Source organism: Triturus cristatus, chromosome 12 (assembly GCF_964204655.1).
Source record: "Triturus cristatus chromosome 12, aTriCri1.1, whole genome shotgun sequence".
Taxonomy (NCBI): domain Eukaryota; kingdom Metazoa; phylum Chordata; class Amphibia; order Caudata; family Salamandridae; genus Triturus; species Triturus cristatus.
This window is the reverse complement of record NC_140595.1, coordinates 587,756,699-587,777,091: the sequence shown is the minus strand read 5'-3', so window position 1 is coordinate 587,777,091 and position 20,393 is coordinate 587,756,699. Positions and strand designations below refer to the sequence as shown.

The 20,393-nt window shown below is 51.3% G+C and overlaps 1 protein-coding gene across 7 annotated transcripts in view; it reads right to left on the bottom strand.

The window, feature by feature from the left end:
• The window catches only part of DHX38 (DEAH-box helicase 38), a 1,013,803-nt gene that overhangs the window by 222,324 nt on the left and 771,086 nt on the right, over window positions 1-20,393 (bottom strand). The gene's annotated exons all lie outside the window — the stretch shown is intronic.

Here is a 20,393-nt window from a genome sequence, read left to right as displayed (position 1 = left end):
TTCTCTAAGGACCTCATCCCTGTCTCTATAGTTGAGCAGCTTAAAGATTAACGGCCGTGGTCTGGCTCCCGGTTGGGGTTTATGTGCCGGGATGCGGTGGGCTCTTTCAATCACAAACTGCTGTAACAGTGTTCCCTGAGGCAGGAGGTCACGCAGCCAGCGTTCCGTGAATTGCTCCGGGTGTCTTCCATCTTCGCACTCCGGCAGGCCCACCACGCGGATGATGTTGCAGCAGGAACGGCCCTCCACATCATCTGCTCTGTCTTCCAGGTCGTGGACACGATCTATCAGGTCTTGCAGCGCAGCAGTATGGCTTTGCGTGACAGGTTGAAGCTCTTTTATTGTTTGGCCTTGCGCGGTGACTTTGTCCGCCAGCTTACGGTGGTCTGCATGAAGGAGGGTGAAGTCCGAGGTGACCCTGTCGATCCTGGTTTCCAAGGAGGCCCTGGTGTGTTCCAGCGCGTCACCGATCCTTTCTACTGTAGCAAGTACGGAGTCCATTTTGGCTGCTAGGGCCGTGGTCGCAGGCTCGGTCGCCCCTCCAGTACTCATACTCATGGGATCCAAGGCGTTCCCGCCTAAGGGCCCCTGCTGCATCTTGGCTCTTATCCGGCCCATAAAAAGCTGCCATGCCGTGGGAATTCGCGGGTGGACACCAGTGGGGGCGGTGTGCCAGCAGTGATAATACTGACAGGGGAGTGTGCTCCCGTGGTAGCTGCACGCGGGTTATAGCCCGGCAGGGCAGATCGTGGCGACCTCTCCCCGCTGTTTGTGATCAGGATTCGGGTAGCGGCCTGTGGGGGCTGCGTATGGACTCAGCCTCTAGTTGTCCAGTGAGGGCGAGGCGACGGACCACGGTAGTTGTGTGCCGGAGTGTGGGGCTGTCAGTCTGCGCAGCTACAAGCAGGCGATGTTAAGATCCCCGGGGGTGGTCGCCTCTCCAGTGGCTGGGCCCCAGGTGCGCAAGCAGGGGAGTTGATATCTTCTGCGCTCGTCCAGCACGGCTTCCGCACACTCATATTGTACTCTGTAGGGGCCACCACTGCGCCGGTAACGACCGCTGGCTAACGTCCTCCTGGGCGCGGTGCACACGTGGGGCTCCTGCCCGCGCCACCCCGCGTCGTCGTCTAGGGCGCGGCGCCGGGGTGCCACACGCCCAGGCACTAGCTGGTATGTTCGTGACCACTGTGCATGGTGCGGGTGCCGGGCCGCAGCCGGGTGGTCCCGGCGGAGGCTTCCAGGTCACGCTCCGTGGATGTGGCTCCCCTCCTCTCCCGCCAGAAGCCGCTGCCGCTGGTGCTACAGGTCAGTGCGTGGCGGCCTACCTCAGCTCCAGGCCGCTCCAGGCATCCCCGCGGGCTGTCTATAGCCGCTGCACCCGCTCACCACATTTCCGCCTCATCTGGGCTGCACACTCAATCTCGGCGGCGCATGAGGGGCCCCCCGTCTCACCAGGGGCTGCGCTTCCAAGGCTCTGGGAGGTGTCCAGTGCATGGCGTTGTGTCACCTACCAGCGCCGAGTCCCGCTGGTTCCGTGTGTCAAGTTTCAGGCAGGCAGAGCCCCAGCCAGCCACCGACGCCGAAAGGCCCCCGGCTTCTGGGCGGGACCGTCGCCGGAGGGACTGTGTCAACAGGCAGGGGGCCTCGGCGAGTGCAGCGCCTCTACCGTCTGGGTTCACCCGGCGGCGTGAGAGTCTGTCCTGCGCACCTCCGGCTTCTCCGACTGAGCACAGCACGAGAAAATACCCCTCTGGTCGGGCGGGACCGCGGACTACACACCGCTACGATCAGGCCTCCGGGGAGGGGGGCAGCGCGGTCTTATGTGCTCCGCCGGCCGCGGCGTCTCCCCCGCGCAGCCCACCCACGCCAGAGAACTCCACCGCCGCTGATTTCCTTACTCAAGTGTTGGCGCCCATCTTGCGGTATGGAAAGGCTGCGCGCGGGCTCGCAGCGGGCAAGGCCGCCCAGTCTTCACCCGCACTGCCGCGGAATCGGCAGGCCAAAAAGACTCGGGGCACAGCTCGCTAGATGCAGGAAAGCTTCCGCTACCAGGTTCCGGGCAGCAGGTACGTGGATGGCAAGTTTTTCAGGAGAAATTACCGGAGTTGGGGGATTAACGGCTTGAGCTTTACGGACTCACGTCTGCCATGTTGGCTGGTTAGCCACGCCCCCGCGGATCCATTTGATTGTTATTGCAGAAGAATAAGTTACTTACCTTCGGTAACGATGTATCTGTAAGAAACATTAGTTAGTTAGATTCCTCACCTTAGAATTCCTCACCTTAGAATATCCCCAGGCGTCAGACTGGATCCGGAAGATTTTTCGTCAGCAATACCCCTTGTGCGTCGCTAGGCGTCGTCTGCGGCTCCGCGTCCGTCGTCGGCGTCGTGCGCCGGAATGACGTTGGAGTACTTAGACGCCGCCCTCGCGCGCGGACGTCAGTTCTTGTACATAGCTTTCCGCGCCAGGAACGCAGAGCCATGCAAAGACCGACACTGGTGCCAAAAAGAAATTCTAGGGGCCTGAAAAGGATAACCTTAACCCTAGATGTCAGTTCGCAGAACGGGGAGGATGGGTGGGTCGGTGAGGAATCTAACTAACTAATGTTTCTTACAGATACATTGTTACCGAAGGTAAGTAACTTGTTCATCTGAAAGAAACACGTTAGTTAGATTCCTCACCTTAGAATAGATACCCAAGCAATACCATCCCCGGTGGTGGGTCTGCGAACCAAGATCACACCAGAAAGTCCTGGAGGACAGAACGGCCAAAGAAGCCATCCCTCCGGACTTGGCTGTCAAGGCAATAATGCCTGGCAAACGTGTGTAGCGAAGCCCACGCTGCCACCTGACAGATGTCCTGCAAAGGGACACCTCGTCCCAAAGCAGTAGTAGCCGCCGTGGCCCGAGTAGAATGGGCGCGCAGCCCAACAGGAGGGTCCTTTTTTGCCAAGGAGTAACAAATTTTGATGCACAAAACGACCCACCGAGAGATGGTCCGTTTGTGCACAGCTTTCCCCTTCTTAGCACCCACGTATTCAACGAAAAGTTGGTCGTCCACCCAGAACTGCTTTGTGCGGTCCAGATAAAAGGAGAGCGCAGGTTTTGGGTCCAGACGGTGGAGCCTCTCTTCCTCTTTGGAAGGATGCGGAGGCAGAAAGAAGGTGGGCAAGGTGACAGACTGCCCAAGATGAAAGGGGGTCACCACTTTCGGAAGAAAGGAGGGACGAGGCCGAAGGACAACCTTGTCCGGATGAACAGAGAGAAAAGGAGGTTTTGAAGATAAAGCCTGGAGCTCACTCACCCGTCTAGCCGAGGTGATGGCTACCAGAAAAGCAGTCTTAAGCATCAGCAGACGAAGAGGACAATTATGAAGAGGCTCAAAGGGAGCGCACATTAGAAATGTGAGAACAAGATTCAAGTCCCACTGAGGCATTACAAAAGGGACAGGAGGGAACGTGTGAGTAATGCTTTTTAGAAAGCGTGTAACGACAGGGGACTTGAAAAGAGAAGGCTAATCAGGAAGCCGCAAGAAGGCAGAGATGGCAGCAAGATAACCTTTCAAGGTGCCCAGGGCAGAGCCCTGCCGGGCCAAAGAAAGAAGAAAGAGGATAACCTCAGAAAGAGGGGCGGACAGGGGATCCACAGCCTTTGCTGTGCACCATGCCACAAATTTGTTCCACCGGCAGGCGTATACCGTCTTTGTGGAGGGACGCCTGGCTGCCAGAATGATATCACAGACTTCAGGAGGCAAGTCAAATGGCATCAACTGCCGCCGCTCAAACTCCACGCATAGAGGTGGAGGCTGGACAGGTTCGGGTGGAGGACCGTCCCCTGCTGCTGCGACAGAAGATCCTCCCGAAGGGGCAGACGTATCGGAGGATCGGTCAACATACTGAGTAGCTCGGGATACCAGTACCTTCGTGCCCAATCCGGAGCCACCAAGATGACTTGGGCCCGGTCGTGCCTGATCTTCTTCAGCACTCTGGGCAGAAGTGGTATAGGCGGAAAGGCGTACAACAGACCGCAACTCCACTCGTGACGAAAAGCGTCGCCGAGCGAGTGCCGCCTTGGAAATTCCAATGCGCAGAACTGCTGACATTGCGCGTTCTCTTCGGTGGCAAATAGATCTAACCAAGGCTCTCCCCACTGCTGAAAGAGACCTTGAGCCACTTCGGAGTTCAGACGCCATTCGTGATCCATCATGCACCGGCGGCTGAGTTCGTCTGCTCTGGCGTCAGAGAGCCCGCCAGATGTTGAACCACTAGGGTGACGCCCTGGTGTTCCAGCCACGTCCAGAGGCGCAGAGCCTCCTGACAAAGGGTCCACGACCCCACCCCGCCCTGTTTGTTGCAATACCACATGGCGGTGGTGTTGTCCGTGAACACCTGCACGACACTTCCCCTGACAGAGGGAAGGAAGGCTTTCAGTGCAAGTCGGATCGCTCTCAACTCCAACAGGTTGATTGGAGACGAGACTCCGCCGGAGACCAGAGGCCTCTGATCTCCGCCTCTCCCATATGGCCACCCCATCCCAGGAGGGACGCATCCGTCACTACGACATGCTCCGGTTGGGGAAGGGAGAGGCTCTTGCCCTTGACCCAATCGCGGTCCGTGAGCCACCACTGCAACTGCCGTGCAGTGCCCTCCGAGATCAAGACATGGTCGGACAGGTTGCCGTGATGCTGGTCCCACTGAAACTTCAGGTCCCACTGCAGAGCCCGCATGCGCCGCCTGGCGTGATGCACTAGTAGGATGCAGGAGGCCATCAGCCCCAGAAGCCGCAACACTAGCCTGACCGAAACCCAGGATAGAGGCCGATAGATGGGAATCAGGGCCTGAATATCCTGGACCCGCTGTTCCGGCGGATAGACCCGGAACTGCGCCGAATCGAGAACCGCTCCGATGAAGAGGAGCTTCTGAGAGGGACTCAAGTGTGACTTCGGCACGTTGATGGAAAATCCCAGCAAATGCAGGAGATCCGCCGTAGTCTGGAGGTGGGAGACGACTGTCTGGGGCGAGCCCGCCTTCAACAACCAGTCGTCGAGATAGGGGGAAGACTGGAACCCCTGATCTGCGCAGATGAGCTGCGACCACCGCCATCACTTTCGTGAACACCCGAGGGGCACTGGTGAGTCCGAAGGGGAGCACGGTAAACTGAAAGTGCTCTTGGCCCACCGTGAACCGCAGGTAACGCCGGTGGGCCGGCAGGACGGGGATGTGGAAGTATGCGTCCTGCAAGTCCAACGCTACCATCCAGTCTCCAGGGTCTAGGGCAGCTAGAACCTGAGCCAAAGTTAACATCTTGAACCTTTCCTTCCGGAGGAAGGCATTGACGTTCCGGAGGTCCAAGATAGGGCGTAGGCCTCCTTTGCCCTTCTTGGGAACCAGAAAGTAGTGGGAATAACAACCACGACCTACTGCTGGGCTCGGAACGCGCTCAACGGCCCCCTTGGCCAAGAGGGCCAAAACTTCCTCGTGGAGAAGATTCAAATGATCCCCCGAGATACGGTGGTGCTGCGGTGGCATGGCTGGAGGGGTCGTCTCGAAGGGGAGGGAGTAGCCCCTTCGGACGATTTGCAGCACCCACCTGTCCGATGTGATGGACCGCCAGTGGAGCAGGTGATAGCAAACTCTGCCGCCCACTGGCGTGGAATGGGCCTGAAAGCTCGGACTAGGAAGGCTTTGAGGCGGATGCTGCCGGGGTGGAGGTGGGCTGACCGCGTCGTCCTCCAGAACCGCCTCGGCGGAAACCACGTCCGCGACCGCGCGCATGTTGGTTCTGCGGCTGGTGGCTAGGCGCACGTGAGGAGGCACCCCTTCCTTGGCCACGAAAGGGACGAAAGGCGGAAGTTTGCGGCCGCGGGGCCGAGAGGCCCAAGGACTTGGCCGTAGCCCGGGAGTCCTTAAAGCGATTCAGCGCACTGTCCGCTTTCTCGCCGAAAAGGCGAGTGCCATCAAAGGGCATGTCCATGAGGGTGCTCTGGACATCGCCCGAAAAGGACGTGGACCGCAGCCAGGCGTGACGTCTAAGCGCCACTGAGGTAGAAATCGCCCTACCCAGCGAGTCGGTAGTGTCAAGCCCACATCGGATAGCATGTCGTGCTGCATCCCTCCCATCGGCCAGAGCCTGGGTAAGTCGTGTCTGGACCTCCTCCGGACACAGGGGCAGCACGTCCTCCACCGTATCCCACAGAGAGTGGGAATAACGGTCCAAGAGGCAGGCGGTGTTCAAAGACCGCAGACCCAAGCTAAGGGAGGAGAACAGCTTCTTGCCGAACTGTTCCAGCCTCTTGGAATCCCGGTCCGGCGGAGCGGTCGGGAAGGAGGATTGGGAGAAGCTTACGGGACCGCTCCCGTCTAGCCTTCGAGGTCAGGGCCTTGCAGTCCGAACACGACTCCGCGTCGTGGTCGAGGCCCAAGCAGTAAAGGCACCGGCGGTGATGGTCCGTAACCGACATCAAGCGGCTACAGTCAGCACAGGCTTTAAAACCAGGCATTCTACCGGCACCGGAGTCGAGACAAGATCAAAAAGGATCGAAAAAGTTAGTCAAAAAATGACTAAAGGGGTAGCTCTCCCGGATCTGCGCTTACTGGCGCGGAAAAAAGAAGAACTGACGTCAGCGCGCGAGGGCGGCGTCTAAGTACTCCGACGACGTCATTCCGGCGCACGACGCCGACGACAGACGCGGAGCCGCAGACGACGCCTAGCGACGCGCAAGGGGTATTGTTGACGAAAAATCTTCCGGATCCAGTCTGACGCCTGGGGATATTCTAAGGTGAGGAATTCTAAGGTGAGGAATCTAACTAACGTGTTTCTTTCAGATCATCACAAATCTCTTCCACTTTGCTGCATTGCATGCTCTTGTGGTAGGACGTCTAGCCTCTATAATGATGTTCATGCAGTCTGGCGGGAGATTAAGATAGCCAAACTATAAGATTTCAGGTGCCAGATCACAAGATTGAGATGACTGGGATCTGGATGTCTCATCTCCCTATGGCTCTGAGTGAGAAGATTGGGAGTGAAATGTAGTTTTCGATGAGGAACTACTATGAGCTCCAAGGGTTGCCAGGCCCATGTGGGAGCAACTAGGATTAGTGTCAGGGACGCCTGTCTGGGCTTTCGAACCACTAAAGGAATGAGTGGGAGAGGCGGAAAAGCATAGGCAAATATACCTGACCAATTAATTCATAGTGCATTTCCTTAGGACAATGGGTGTGGATGCCTGGATGCCAAGCTTGCACATTTTGCGTTTAGGTTTGTGGCGAACAGATCTATGTCTGGAAAGCCCCACATTTGGAAGAATGGGAGGAGAACTTGAGGGTGGAGTTCCCATTCGTGAATCTGTTGTCTTTGACTATTGTGCGGATCTGCAATCTGATTTGTTACTCCTGGGAGGTGTTCTGCAAGGAGATACATTTTGTGACGTATAGCCCGTCTCCAGATGGTTTGTGCTAGATGTGACAGCTGGAGAGTGTGTCCCCCCCCCCTATTTTTGTATGTAGTACATTGCTGTCATGTTGTCTGTACAGATCAGGACAGCTTTGCTTACAAGATGTACTTGACACGCTTTGAGCGCTAGAAAAATCGCTAGCAGCTCCAGATGATTTATGTAAAGCTGCTTTTGCTGCAGGCTCCACATGCCCTGAATTGTATGCGTCTGGAGATGAGCTCCCCAACCAGTGAGTGATATGTCTGCTGTTAGCACTATCTGTTGAACCGGGTCAATGAAGTGTCGCCCTTTTGAAAGGTTTTGTGCATTCCACCACTGCAGAGAGCAATGGGTGCAGCTGTCCACCAACACTAGATCTGATAGAGACCCTGAGCCTGGTTCCACTGACGTGCTAAGCATTCCTGAAGGGGACACATCTGGAGTCTTGCGTAAGGGACTAATAGAATGCAAGACTCCATCATCCCTAGTAACTGCATGAACACTCTGGTAATGAGTGTTGAGGCTGGAACTGAGAGTAAAGTTTGCATATTGCGGATTCTGGCCGGACTGGGGTAGGCCAAAGCCTTTTGTGTATCTATTGTGGCTCCCAGATACACCTGTGTGCTGGATGGTTGTAGATGGGATTTCAACAGACTTACTGTGAATCCAAGATCGTGGAGCAACTGCACTGTGAGTATGACGTAAACAGCTCTTATGAGCCAGCCGTCCAAATATGGGAAGACTTGAATGTGTTGTCCTCGTTGATGAGCTGCGACTACTGCCAGGCACTTTGTGAAAACCCTGGGTGCGGTAGTTACTCCGAATGGGAGCACCTTGAACTGATAGTGCTGGCCTGCTACTCCAAACTTGAGGTACTTGCGGTGAGCAGGGTGTATTGGGATATGGAAATAGGCATCCTTTAAGTCCAGAGTGGACAGAAAATCGCCTTGTTGAAGGAGCGGGAGCACTTGCTGGAGTGTGACCATGTGAAAGTGTTCCGACTGAAAGTATAGATTTAGTCCTCTGAGGTTTAGCATAGGCCTGTGATCTTGGAAGAATGTTTGGGGGAGTGTCTGTAAGTTCCAGGCAGTAACCATATTGGATAAAAAAATTCTTAAGCAATTGTGTTCCAGACAGGGAGAAAATATGAGGGACGTCCCCCGACTGGAGTGGAATGGTCGGGGGCAGCGAAAGGAAGTCACTGCTTGTTATTTGTGGGGAAGTGCATGTGGAGTTACCTTAGCGTCTTTCCTTACCATTATTTCCTCTAAAACCTCCTCTGAAATAGTCTCTCGATGAGGGTGATTGGTTGTTGCCCTTGTAAGAGGAGGAGGGATTTTCTGTAGAACTATTTTTGGAGCCACCCCTGTAAAAGGAGCGACGAAAGGAACCCCTATTCGCAGTTAACTGCAAAGCCCCCATGGAATTTGCGACTTCTGTATCTTTTTACATCTCTTGCGAAGTGTCAACTGCTGGACCAAAGAGGGGCTCTTTGTCAAATGGCTGGTTCAGAATAGGGGCCTGCACCTCCGGTTTGAAACCTGAAATTCTCAACCATGCATGTCTGCGTAGCAGTATGCTGGTGTTTACTGCGCGCGCTACTGTGTCTGCTTCGTCTAGGGCACACTTGATGGAGGTATTGGTGATAAGTTTGCCTTTCTGAATTAGATTATTTGCCTTAGATTTATGTTCATCAGGCAGAAATTGCATGAGTTTTTCTAACTGATCATAATGAGCCCCATCATATCTGGCCAACGAAGCCGGAGCATTAGCAATGCGCCAGTAATTTGTCGCTTGTAAGGCTACCCTTTTGCCAGGGGCATCAATTAACTTGGATTCCTTATCAGGAGGAGGGGCCTCACCTGTCATCTGTGAGTTAGCTCTCTTGCGAGCATTGGAAACCACAAGAGAGTATAAGGGCAGCTGACCATTAATGTAAGCAGTGTCAGTAGGTGCCTGTTTATATTTCTTCTCAAATCTAGGCGTGACGATTCTTGCCCTTATAGGATCTTTGAAAACCTCATCTGCATGTTTAAGCACCCTCTTAAGCATTGGCAGTGTATGGGTAGTTTTGTTTAGAGGAACTTAGGGTCTCAAACAAGAAGTCCTCCTCTAAAGCCTCCTTATGCAGTTCCAACCCATGATAATGAGCAGCCCTGTTAAGAAGCTCAATGTACCCTATATTGTCGTCAGGTGGTGATGGTTTGGACTGATATAAGTCAGGGTCAATATCCGTATTTGGGTCAGTGTCGCAATCCTCCCATGGGTCAACATCCGGTGGCCTATCCTCACCCCCATTCCCATCCCCTTAATTCTGTGGGTCAGGTGATTGTGGTGAATTAGTGGGTGTGATGAGTAATTGAGGATTAGTGGGCGAAGGAGGCTGAATATATGGTGGTGAAGGGTTAGTACCCACAGTTTTCCTGTTCAGGGGAATGTTGTACTCTTACTACTGGCCCATTTTCCTTTTTTCAGGCAATTTGGCCTGGATATGACCAGTGTCTGGGTTTATAACCAGTTCCTTCTGTTTGCGGCGTTGAAAGTTTCAGCTCTGAACTCTTCGGTACCGATGATTTAGACTTTGATAAAGATGGAACTTGGACCACGACATGCTTTGGTTTCGGCGCTGAGGATTTTGTTTCGGCGCCGGCATGGGGCCGACTAGAGCCCGAGTCGGAAGGCTTCTCCTTATGTTTCGGTATTGGGCCCTGGGGCGGGCGGGGCACTCAAAACCTTTTCTTGGTGCTGACCTTGGCCCGCAGGCAGAGGAAGGAAGGACAGGAGCCTTTTTGGCCTTGTGCCTTTGGGGCAAGGGGGCTTCTGTACTCACGGTACGCTGACCTGGTGTAACTTGCTCCTCTTCTTCCATGTCGGAGTCGGCCTGGGACACAAAGATGTGTTCTTCATCGGCTCCTTGAGCTTCTGTTTCTTCTCGTTGTAATCTTCGCCGGAGATGTCCGGTACGGAGCCGTCTTGGTATTGCATCTCATGACGTTGAGTCAGAGATTGCACACTTCGTGCAGGTCGGTGTGAGGTTTGGCGGACGTTGCGCCTGCATAGCCTATGACACCCAGAAAGCACCTGGAGTGAAGTCGGAGCAGCGTCCATAAAAGGATACGACGTGCACGCTGTGACGTGCGTAATTCTGGATTCGAATCCGTCGAATCATTGTACCCGGTTATTTTCCCGAAACAGGAAGAAGGGGCAAGGAGGCATCAATTTCCTGGAATATCGTACCACAAGAGAAGACTGCCGAACGGAGTCCTGACTGAGAGGCATATCCTTACGTCTCCGCGGAGAAGAGAGGCGTGTTAGCATTTCAGATGTTTTCCTTCTGCGGTTGCCTTGAACACAGTCCAGGCGCTCCCTTCGGGAACATCCATCCACGAACAGAAGTAGCCCTTTTCTGCTAACGGCGCTCCCAGGTAGGAGCAATTCTTTGTTGAATCAACCCCTTGGTTAACACGCTTGTGCTCGAGCCGTGACTATCCACCCGCTTTAAGTATTTCCACTCAAACAAGAAGTGAGTACCGGATATTTTCATTTTTGATGACACGTTCATAGAGGAAGGAACTGCTTGTGCTCCGTATCATTTTCGGGACTTTCACGCCACCAGGATTGGATGGTAGGTCAAGGGGAAAGGAAAACACTTAGACATTTTGTTTGGATTAAGTTCTTAGCACGAAGCCTGGATATTTTCCGTGCAAGCGGACATTAACTTTTAAGTTGCCATATAAACGGAACAGTATTTAGTAGGGCAGAGAACCAACTGAGCTTTAGGAATCTACTGGATAGAGCTCGTTGCAAAAGGCGCTTCTTGCTTGCAGCAGAAAGCATAGACGATTTACATATTTCAGTGCGGGTGTGTAGGGGTTTCGTGAGAGAGGGTCAGCTATTGTTGAAAGGTGCCCTCATCTGAGTAATGTTGATATACTTGTTTTGTCTTTCCTAGTATTCGGTATGGTGTAATACCGTGTTGTCTGAATGAAGACAGTCTGCTTGTGTGGCATATCGTCAAAGGTAATTGGACTTCTTAGCGAGACTTTAATGAGAGTAGTGTTGCATGCCCTTTGTATTTCATGGTGTGTATTTGTATTTCAGGTTCTACTCCCTGCTGTTCCCTTCCTATCCTTCCCTCACTTGATCGCCCCAATACTCTGTGCAGTAATTGTAGGAGTTGGGGAGATCAAGGGGAGGACCCCTTATTGCATCACTTGAATCCTGAGGAGCATCCGTCTTTGGACAGGAACGTTACAGACGGTGCGAGGAAACTTGGCGCAACTCCCGGGACAGAGTTTTAATGGAGTCCGTTCCATCGACTGCTAGCGAGCCCGGCGCGGGACAGCCCAACGGACCTCCACGAGTTTTCAGATCGAAGATCTTTGAGGCAAAACGATACGTGCAGAATGGGAAACAGTACCATTGAGGGTAGTGGATTGCATGTCGAAGGGAACCTGAGAAACAGTGCCGAACCGGAGCGCAGCAATTCATACCCGAACCCGATGGTGGCAAAAAACAATCTAACAATGGAGCCGATGCCCATGCGCACTATCACCGAAAGGAGGAGTCACCTACCACGTGACTGGAAAAGAATTCTTCGAATAAAAACAAAGTGCAAATATCCAGACCCAACACTAGATGGCAGGCTATGCACAGCATGTGATCTACAGCTCACATGCCTCGAACATAAAGTGTTTAACTGTAAAAACGTTTGGCAAAGAGTGAGTAAGAAAAAAGGCGAAGAGAGAGTGAAGATTCAAAACGGAGGCAAAAGTAAGACAGAGTGAGCAAGGGGCAAAGTGGCAAAGAGTCCTGAGCAAAAAGCAAAGAAGGAGAGAAGGTGAAAAAACGAGAGGAAGAGGGCACAGGAGTACAAGAGAGCAAAAGTTTGGAGCGGAGAGAGAGGAGGGGAGGCATGTGTCAACACTGAAGCTGGGTCAGAAAGAGCTATGCCTGGTAGGAGGACCTGGCACAGGTAAGTGCGCTGGCAGAGGCCAGGCAATGCCTAATTAACTGGGTACTGGATGGTAATTCATGTTGAGGAAAACGGGGGAGGAAATCTGAGAGATTTTACATGAGAGTTATGGATCTTAGAATGGAAAGGATGAAGAGCAATGATCTGGTGCCTGTCTGAAAGGAAATAGGAGATCCAGGTCACTGCAGTTACCTTTAAGTGGTTAACTAGGATGTAGTTGTCAACTCTATTGAATACTGTTTACAAAATCAAAAGAATGAGTGCATCTTTTCTGTCTTCAGCTAAAACGCCTGGGTGATTAAGACCAGAGTTCTTTCTGTGCTTCTGAGGGACAGGTGTGTACCCAATTGTCAACATAAAGAATGCCTTACAAATGGCAAGTTGCAATGCGTTCCAGAAGTTAAACAGGAAATGGGAGATGAGAGATATTACTACTATTTAATAGGAAAGAAGATTCATTGGAGAGCTTTCTCCGCGGAAATGACTGCGTGGTTGAACAGTGGGGATCCTGATCTAAGGAAAAAGTTGCACAGTCTCAAGCAGTTTGAGAGAAGGACTGCAAGTGCCTTGAAGAGAGCAGATCAACAAGACCTTGCAGAGATCAAGCATTGTTTGTTGTGTTGAGATCATTTAAGAGGTGTAAGAGCGATATAAAACTGAACTGAAGCAGCAGTTTAAGGTGAGAACTGACGGAAGGGGTAGAGTGATAGGCAAGGCAGAATCAGAGGAGTTAAGCTGATGTCTTATGTGATTGTTGCAATTCTGTCAATGAAAAGCTTTAAAGCAAGGCACTGAAAAGGTAAGGAGTTCATTCAAGGTCCCGCCTAGTAGTTATGGTGACCATCCGTCTGTAATTTTCATTTTTTTTAAACCTTTATTCTCAAGAACAGATGACAATTTAGCATAGTCAAAAATGTGTTGTTTGGCAACAACAATATTACAGTCTTATGTCCATCAGCCTTACTAATACAGAGGTTTCAGTACACAACGGTAGTGCCAGAATGAACAGTAATCAACCCAACACCAATATACTTTACCCAGTGAGTGCTGGTCTACCTCCAGCAGACCAAGATGTGTAACTATCAGTAGATTCACCATCAGACATGTTCCCATGTATTCTCCAAAAATCGGTCACAAAGCACCCCCCAAATCTCCATTTCTGCCTGCAATTTGTCGTCCATTTGCGCATGCAGAGAGATGCAGCTCCTTTGCCATTGACCACTCCAAGAAGCCCAGAACCCACTGGTCTATCGTGGGGGTCCTAACTCCCATCCAGATAATGGCAACCCGGCTCTGGGCCAACACTAGAGCCAACTGTAAGAAGCAGTAGCCATCTTAAGCTTCTTGGGCCAGGCAATATTCCCCAACAAACAAAGCTGAGGAGCCAGCTCACAAGCCAGAGCTGTGGTCCTCTGTAACCTACCCACTACAACTGACCACAAGGCCCAGACCACAGTCCCACGTCAAGTGCCTAAAATCAGCGTCTGTATAACTGCAACGAGGACAATTAAGCTACCGCCCTGCATTGTACCAATGTAAGATTGCAGGGGCCACATAAGTGTGATGTAAAAAAATATTTAAGTGCCTCAACTTAAAGAGGGTATTGCTAGACACAGATTTCAATACTGCACACACCCTGGCCCAATCTACGTCCGACATGGGAGCATCGACATCCGCCTCCCAGGCCTGCCAAACCCGTAAATGCCTGTGTTCCCCATCCGCCTGCAGCACTTTATACATGAAGGCGATAAGAGGACTCACAGAACTCGTCAGAAGTGCACTGAATAATGACTAATCCAGCAACGCAGCAGGGAAGGATAAGGACGTCTGCTTAGCTATCTCAATCACCCCTGTATAATGTAAAAATTGCCCAGTACCTAGTCAAAATAGAGACTATGTGTTGTCGAAAGAGAGAAAGATATCATGCCACGCCTGGAACGTCATGGCCCCCTCCATCTGGCGGAACGAGGCAAACACCCTAAATGGCAGTTCCCTATAAAAGGGGGCCTTCTTAATCACCACCGTGACCACCCGCTACCAAATAGCAGCGTTCTGACACACAATGTAAGGAGCGCCACATGGCACATTTGGGCCTGGCATCAACATCTCTGGGAGTTTACCATTCTCCACCATCCCAGTTAGCAAAGTTTTTTCCCAGTTATCCTGCCTCACTCAGCCATTGAGCTACGTGCTGCATTTGGGACCCATAATTGTAGTTCCTCGTGTCCCCTCATTAACGTTATACGAGCCACTCTGCTAGTCTTTCTTGCCCATAGGAGCGAGGTGAGGAGCGCAATTAACCGCTGAAAAACTCCTGCCCACAGGGGGCACAATGAGTTCTGAATGGTATACAAACATCGAGGTAACAGCACCATCTTGGACACCACGATCCTGCCCTTAAAAGACAGCAACATACTAAAACTTGCAGAGAGTTCAGTACCCTCTCAACATTATAATGCAACTGCTTTTCCTTAGTGTGCGGCACCATCATCCTAAGTACCGGAAACTGTCAAGTTCCCAATTGACACCCAGATCATGGAGCTGTTCCACGACAATGTTGTCGCCCTATTGATTCTGAGACAGGACATGCCACCAAAGTCCCCCAAAAGCCACAGTAACACCAGCAAAGATGATCTTGGGGCACCCAGGTAAAACAGGGCATCTTTAGCATAAAGGAACATCAATTGTCTAGTCCACCCAATTTCAATCTCCCATTGCCAGCTACTTCACTGCCAAGGCAAGCAAAAGGGGTGACAGAGGATAACGCTTTCTAGAGCCACGCTCAATGTCCCGCTGAGCAGTACTACCCTACTCAGACCCCTGCTAGTTTAAAGCAGTCGTATCCAGGCCCTAAACAGAGGACCGAACCCCGTGGCCTGCATTACTCCCAAAAGATATCCCCAGTTCACCGTATCAAATGCCTTCTAGATGTAAATGAAAGCCAAGGCCATTTCCTCCTGGGCACCTTCCAACTTGTTTAAGACATTTGTCAACTGCCGCAGATTTATAGTCATGCTGCAGGCAGGCATAAAGCAGTACTGATCAGGATGAACCAATCCACTAATGGCTGAGCGCAGTATATTGGCCGATAGCTTACATCTTGACATCAGAGTTGATCATCGTGAGAGGGCAGTACGCCGCCGAATCCAATCTGTCCCCATTCGGTTTGGGCATCATACAAATGAGCCCTTCTCTCAAGATAGGCAGGAGCACCCCTGACTCCTCAGCCCCTAAGAACACCTTAAGCAATTTCTGAGTCAGTACTGCTGAAATCCTTGACAAAATTCAACAAGAAACTCATCCCCATCACATGCTTTATTTTTCGGTAACATTCGTAGAGCAGGCAGCGGCTCTTCCAGCATAACGGCCTCAAGCTCCCTCATCATAGCTTCTCCCACCCTGGGGATGTCTAAGGGCGCCAGATAAATCTGAACACGGCCTGGCGTACTGCGAATACCACCACAATATATCCCCGCCTGGTGATACTGAAAGGTAGCCCCAACCGCCTCCAGCAGTGTTGCCACCATGCCCATCGCATAAATCAGGTGGAGCACCGAAGGAGCACTGGTCTCCCTACACAACAGCCAAGACAAGGCCTGCCCGACTTATCCCCCCTCATGGTGCAGGCGCTGCCAGTACTGCGTGTATACATCCAGTGTCGCCCATTTCTCGGTGATGCTTCGCGGAAACCCGAGCTCCTCCGTCTGAAAGTCCAAGCCAGACTGCAACAACTCCGACTGACTCTGCTCCAGGTACAGTTCCCCCTGGAGCTGCCTACACACCCCAAATGTCAATACCATACTTTGAATCCTCATGATAGCTTTCATGACCTCCCACACCTTGTGACGGGACCCCATGTTGCCGCAGTTATAATCCAAGAATTCTGTTGGTGCGTGTGATAGTGTCTCCTTACCAACATTATCAGTCAATATGTCCGCCAGGAATTGTAATAACCGTGCCAGTGCCCTCGACACCCCCAGAGCCATTTTACAGATAACTGATGAGTGATCAAACAGGAACCTAGCTAAGTGTGACACCCGCATCAGATCCAGAGGCAGGATGCCTGCCAGCAAAATCCTATCTAATCTACTATAGATTTTATGCATGGGTGAGTGACAGGGAAACACCATCTCACGGCCAGAGAACCCTCCAGGCATCCCGAGCCCTAGGTCACCCATCACCTCTTGCAACGTCATAGTCATCAGTGGTTTCAAGTTGAGCCTCGGTAGCAGTCTATCCACCTACCCATCCAAGACATAATTGTTGCACCCGATCCACTACATCGGACCATCAAGGTCCAACTCCAGTGTTTCCTGAATCCTAAAGAAGAATTGAGTATTTTTCCACATTGGGGGCATATCATTTAACCAAGGATATAGGCTTCCCATACAGCGCACCCTCTATGTCCGCCTCCAATTATCGGAGCCCAAATGGGATCCCTGGAGCCACCCATACCATGGAGAGGTGTGGCTCACTGGTTAGAGGAAGCAGACCCAGAAGCAGAGGACGGCCCGGGACCAGGGTTCAATCCCCGACGCGGCAGGGTCGTGGACCAGGGCCAGCGGACTCGATAATTCTCGCTTCGGTGCCTACTCTAACCAGGGATCACACTCGGCGACTCTGGGCATTAGCTTGCCTCATCTCCACAACGGCCCCCCACATTCGCCGGGGATGCCTGGTGTCACCTTGGAGATACCCTGGAGGGACCATCTCACAGGGATAGCCAGGACGGGTTCCCCAGCGGTCTACAGCGCCAGGACGCCTCAGGGCAGCAGTGCGCTTTACAAGACACATACATTTACATTTACATCCCTGGAGCCACCCATACCGACCCCCCCCCCTCCCATCCCCCCCCCAAGCATAGGTTGAATAGGAAGCATGAAATATCTGACAAGAAGGATACTATCCTATACCTTTTAACATATGTGGCCATCTCCTGGACATTTCAGGTTAGTATCTTAACGTCACTACTCATGCATGCACATTATCCATGTATACCGGGCATCCCCGCACTCTATTACGCGACAATCCATTAATGCAATCAAAGGAGTGAACAATTCAAGAACAGAAGTACAGTATACCCTCCCCCAGAGAAACACAGTGCAACCATCTTCCTACGTAAGTCCACCTTACATGTGCCAGGACAACATGTGAGCCCCAACTTATTGAACAGGGAAAGACAACCCCAACCCAAACCCCCCCCCTTCCTACTCTGCCCCCCAAGGTCTTGCTTGCAGGCAGGAGGTACACTTCTGTAATCAGTGATTCCGTCTGAACCATACTCATATCCAGACCCTTTCACATTAATGGTTGCCCTTAACCCTCAACAGTGTATTATGAACATGAAAATGTTGTGCCACCACGAGGCACCGCAGTAATTAGACTGACTCAGAGCGAGGCTCCACCACTAATTGATCCACCCAAATATCGGGTAGCCAAGCGGTAGAGTCACCCACCAATTTCCAACACCCGCCCTGCCCCAAGCGCAACTCAAAAGACGCAAGGGAACAAAATTAAGATTCTACACATGGAACCATTACTCTGCAGTGAATTCAGTGTCTGGGATTACATTAGCATGGATAGACTGAGTAGATGGTATAAGGATATCCAAGGCAGGTGTAGGCAGGCCGGACTCAGTGAACTGCGAGGCTCCCAACCCAGTCAACTGTATAGTACCACCTTCCTGTATCATAACCCTATGCATATTCGAACCAAGTCTTCTGGGTCGGTTTGTTCTGAATCAACCCCTCCAGGTTTCCCACTCCGGCAGTGTCCCGTTGCTGCCCTGGCCCCCAAGCTCCAGCCAGAACATTCTCCTATATATCCAACCAGTCCCAGACCTCCTCCAGGTGCTCAAAAAAGTGTGCCTTCCCGTTAGACAGGACCTTAAGCTTGGAAGGATTAAGCAGTATATATTTCGGGTTCATATTTCGCAATTACTGATTTACTTCCAGAAGGAATATGCTACTTACCAGTATGCATCTGTTCTTGGCATGTAGAGCTGCAGATCTACACACTGTGCATAGATCGCCATCTGGTGTTCGGCCCGGATGTTTGCACTTGTTTTTGTCTTGGAAAGTCTTTGGAAGTCACGAGGTATGTGACTCCTCCTTTGGATCATAGTGTGCATGGGCATCGGCTCCATCCTCAGATTGTTTTTCGCCAGCAGGGAAATTATGGAGCTTAGTGAGAAACAGGAAAGATGCCAATGTGTGGTGTATCTAAATAAGATAATACTGGAACAGATAAAGGTAGCCGGGGAGGCGGGTGGGCGTGTGTAGATCTGCAGTTTAGTTTGCACATCAACACAATAGTGTTTTGTGAATGTGTGCGGTGTAGACCATGCAGCTACTCTGCAGATATCATCTAAAGGAATGTTTCCTAAAAATGCCATTGAAGCCCCTATCTTTTGTGTAGAGTGGGCTTTAGGAGGAACAGATAATGTACGTTTTGCCTTGTGGTAACATATCTGTATGCATTTGACAATCCACCCAGCTATCCCAGATTTTGATATGGAGTTGCCTTTGTGTGGTGGTGAGAAAGACACGAATAGTTGTTTGGTCTTACGAAAAGGTTTTGTTCTCACTATGTAGTATAGTAGTGCTCTTTTGACATCTAAGGTGTGAAGAGCTCTTTCTGCAACTGTTTGTGGCTGCGAGAAGAATACAGGCAGCTATACAGATTGATTGAGGTGGAAGGGAGAAATTACTTTAGGTAGGAATTTTGGATTAGTGCAGAGAACAACTTTATTGAGATGCATCTGCAGAAAAGGTTCCTGAATGGTTAGTGCTTGTAGTTCACTAACTCTTCGTAGAGAAGTAATGGCTACGAGGAAAGCAGTTTTGTATGTTAAGAATTGTAGCTCACATTTATGTAGAGGTTCAAATGGAGGCCCCATTAGTCTTGTGAGAATGATGTTTAAATTCCACACAGGGGAAGGTGGTACTCTGGGGGGAATTATTCTCTTGAGTCCTTCCATAAAGGCCTTTATGGCAGGTACTCGGAAAAGTGAGAGATGTTATCTATTTTGTAGATATGCTGCAATGGCAGCAAGATGCAGTCTGATAGACGTATAGGCTAGGTTGCATATTTGGAGGTGTAGCAAGTAGCCTATGATGTGTTGGATAGACACATCTAGGGGATTAGTGTTGTTGTTATGGCAGTATATGACAAATCTTTTCCACTTGGCTGTATAGCATGCTCTAGTGGTAGGCCATCTAGCATCTTTGATGACTTTCATACAGGTAACCGAATTCTAGGACTTCAGGAGCAAGATCGCTAGGTTGAGCTAAGCTGGGTCCGGGTGTTGGATCTCTCAATGTTTCTGGGTTAAGAGGCATGGAGAGAGGTGTAGTTTTTGGTGCGGAACTATTGAGAGTTCCAGCAGTGTGGTGTACCATGGCTGTCTGACCCAAGTTGGAGCAACTAGGATGAGCGTTAAGGAGTGTTGCTGTAGTTGCGCACCACCAGCGGAATGAGTGGGAGAGGCGGAAAAGCGTACGCAAATCTGCCTGACCAATTCATCCATATCGCATTGCCTTTGGACAATGGGTGAGGATACCTGACGGCGCAGTTTTGGCATTTGGCGTTTTGTTGGGTGGCGAAGAGGTCTATCTGTGGCTGCCCCCACATCTGAAAAAACGGTTGAAGAACTTGTGGATGAAGTTTCCACTCGTGGATTTGTTGTGTTTGACGGCTCAAGAGATCATCTATTGTGTTTTGGACTCCTGGGACATGTTGACCTAGGAGAAAAATGTTCTGAGGTATAGCCCACCTCCATATGCTCTGTGCGAGCCGAGAGAGCTGCAGAGAGTGTGTCCCGCCTTGTTTTTGGATATAATACATGGCTGTCATGTTGTCGGTGCGGACTAAGACAGTCTTGCCAGATATTTGTTTCTGAAATGCTTATAAGGCTAGGAATATGGCTAGTAACTCCAGGTGGTTCATGTGGAGTAACTTTTGTTGATGTGTCCACTGCCCTGCATGG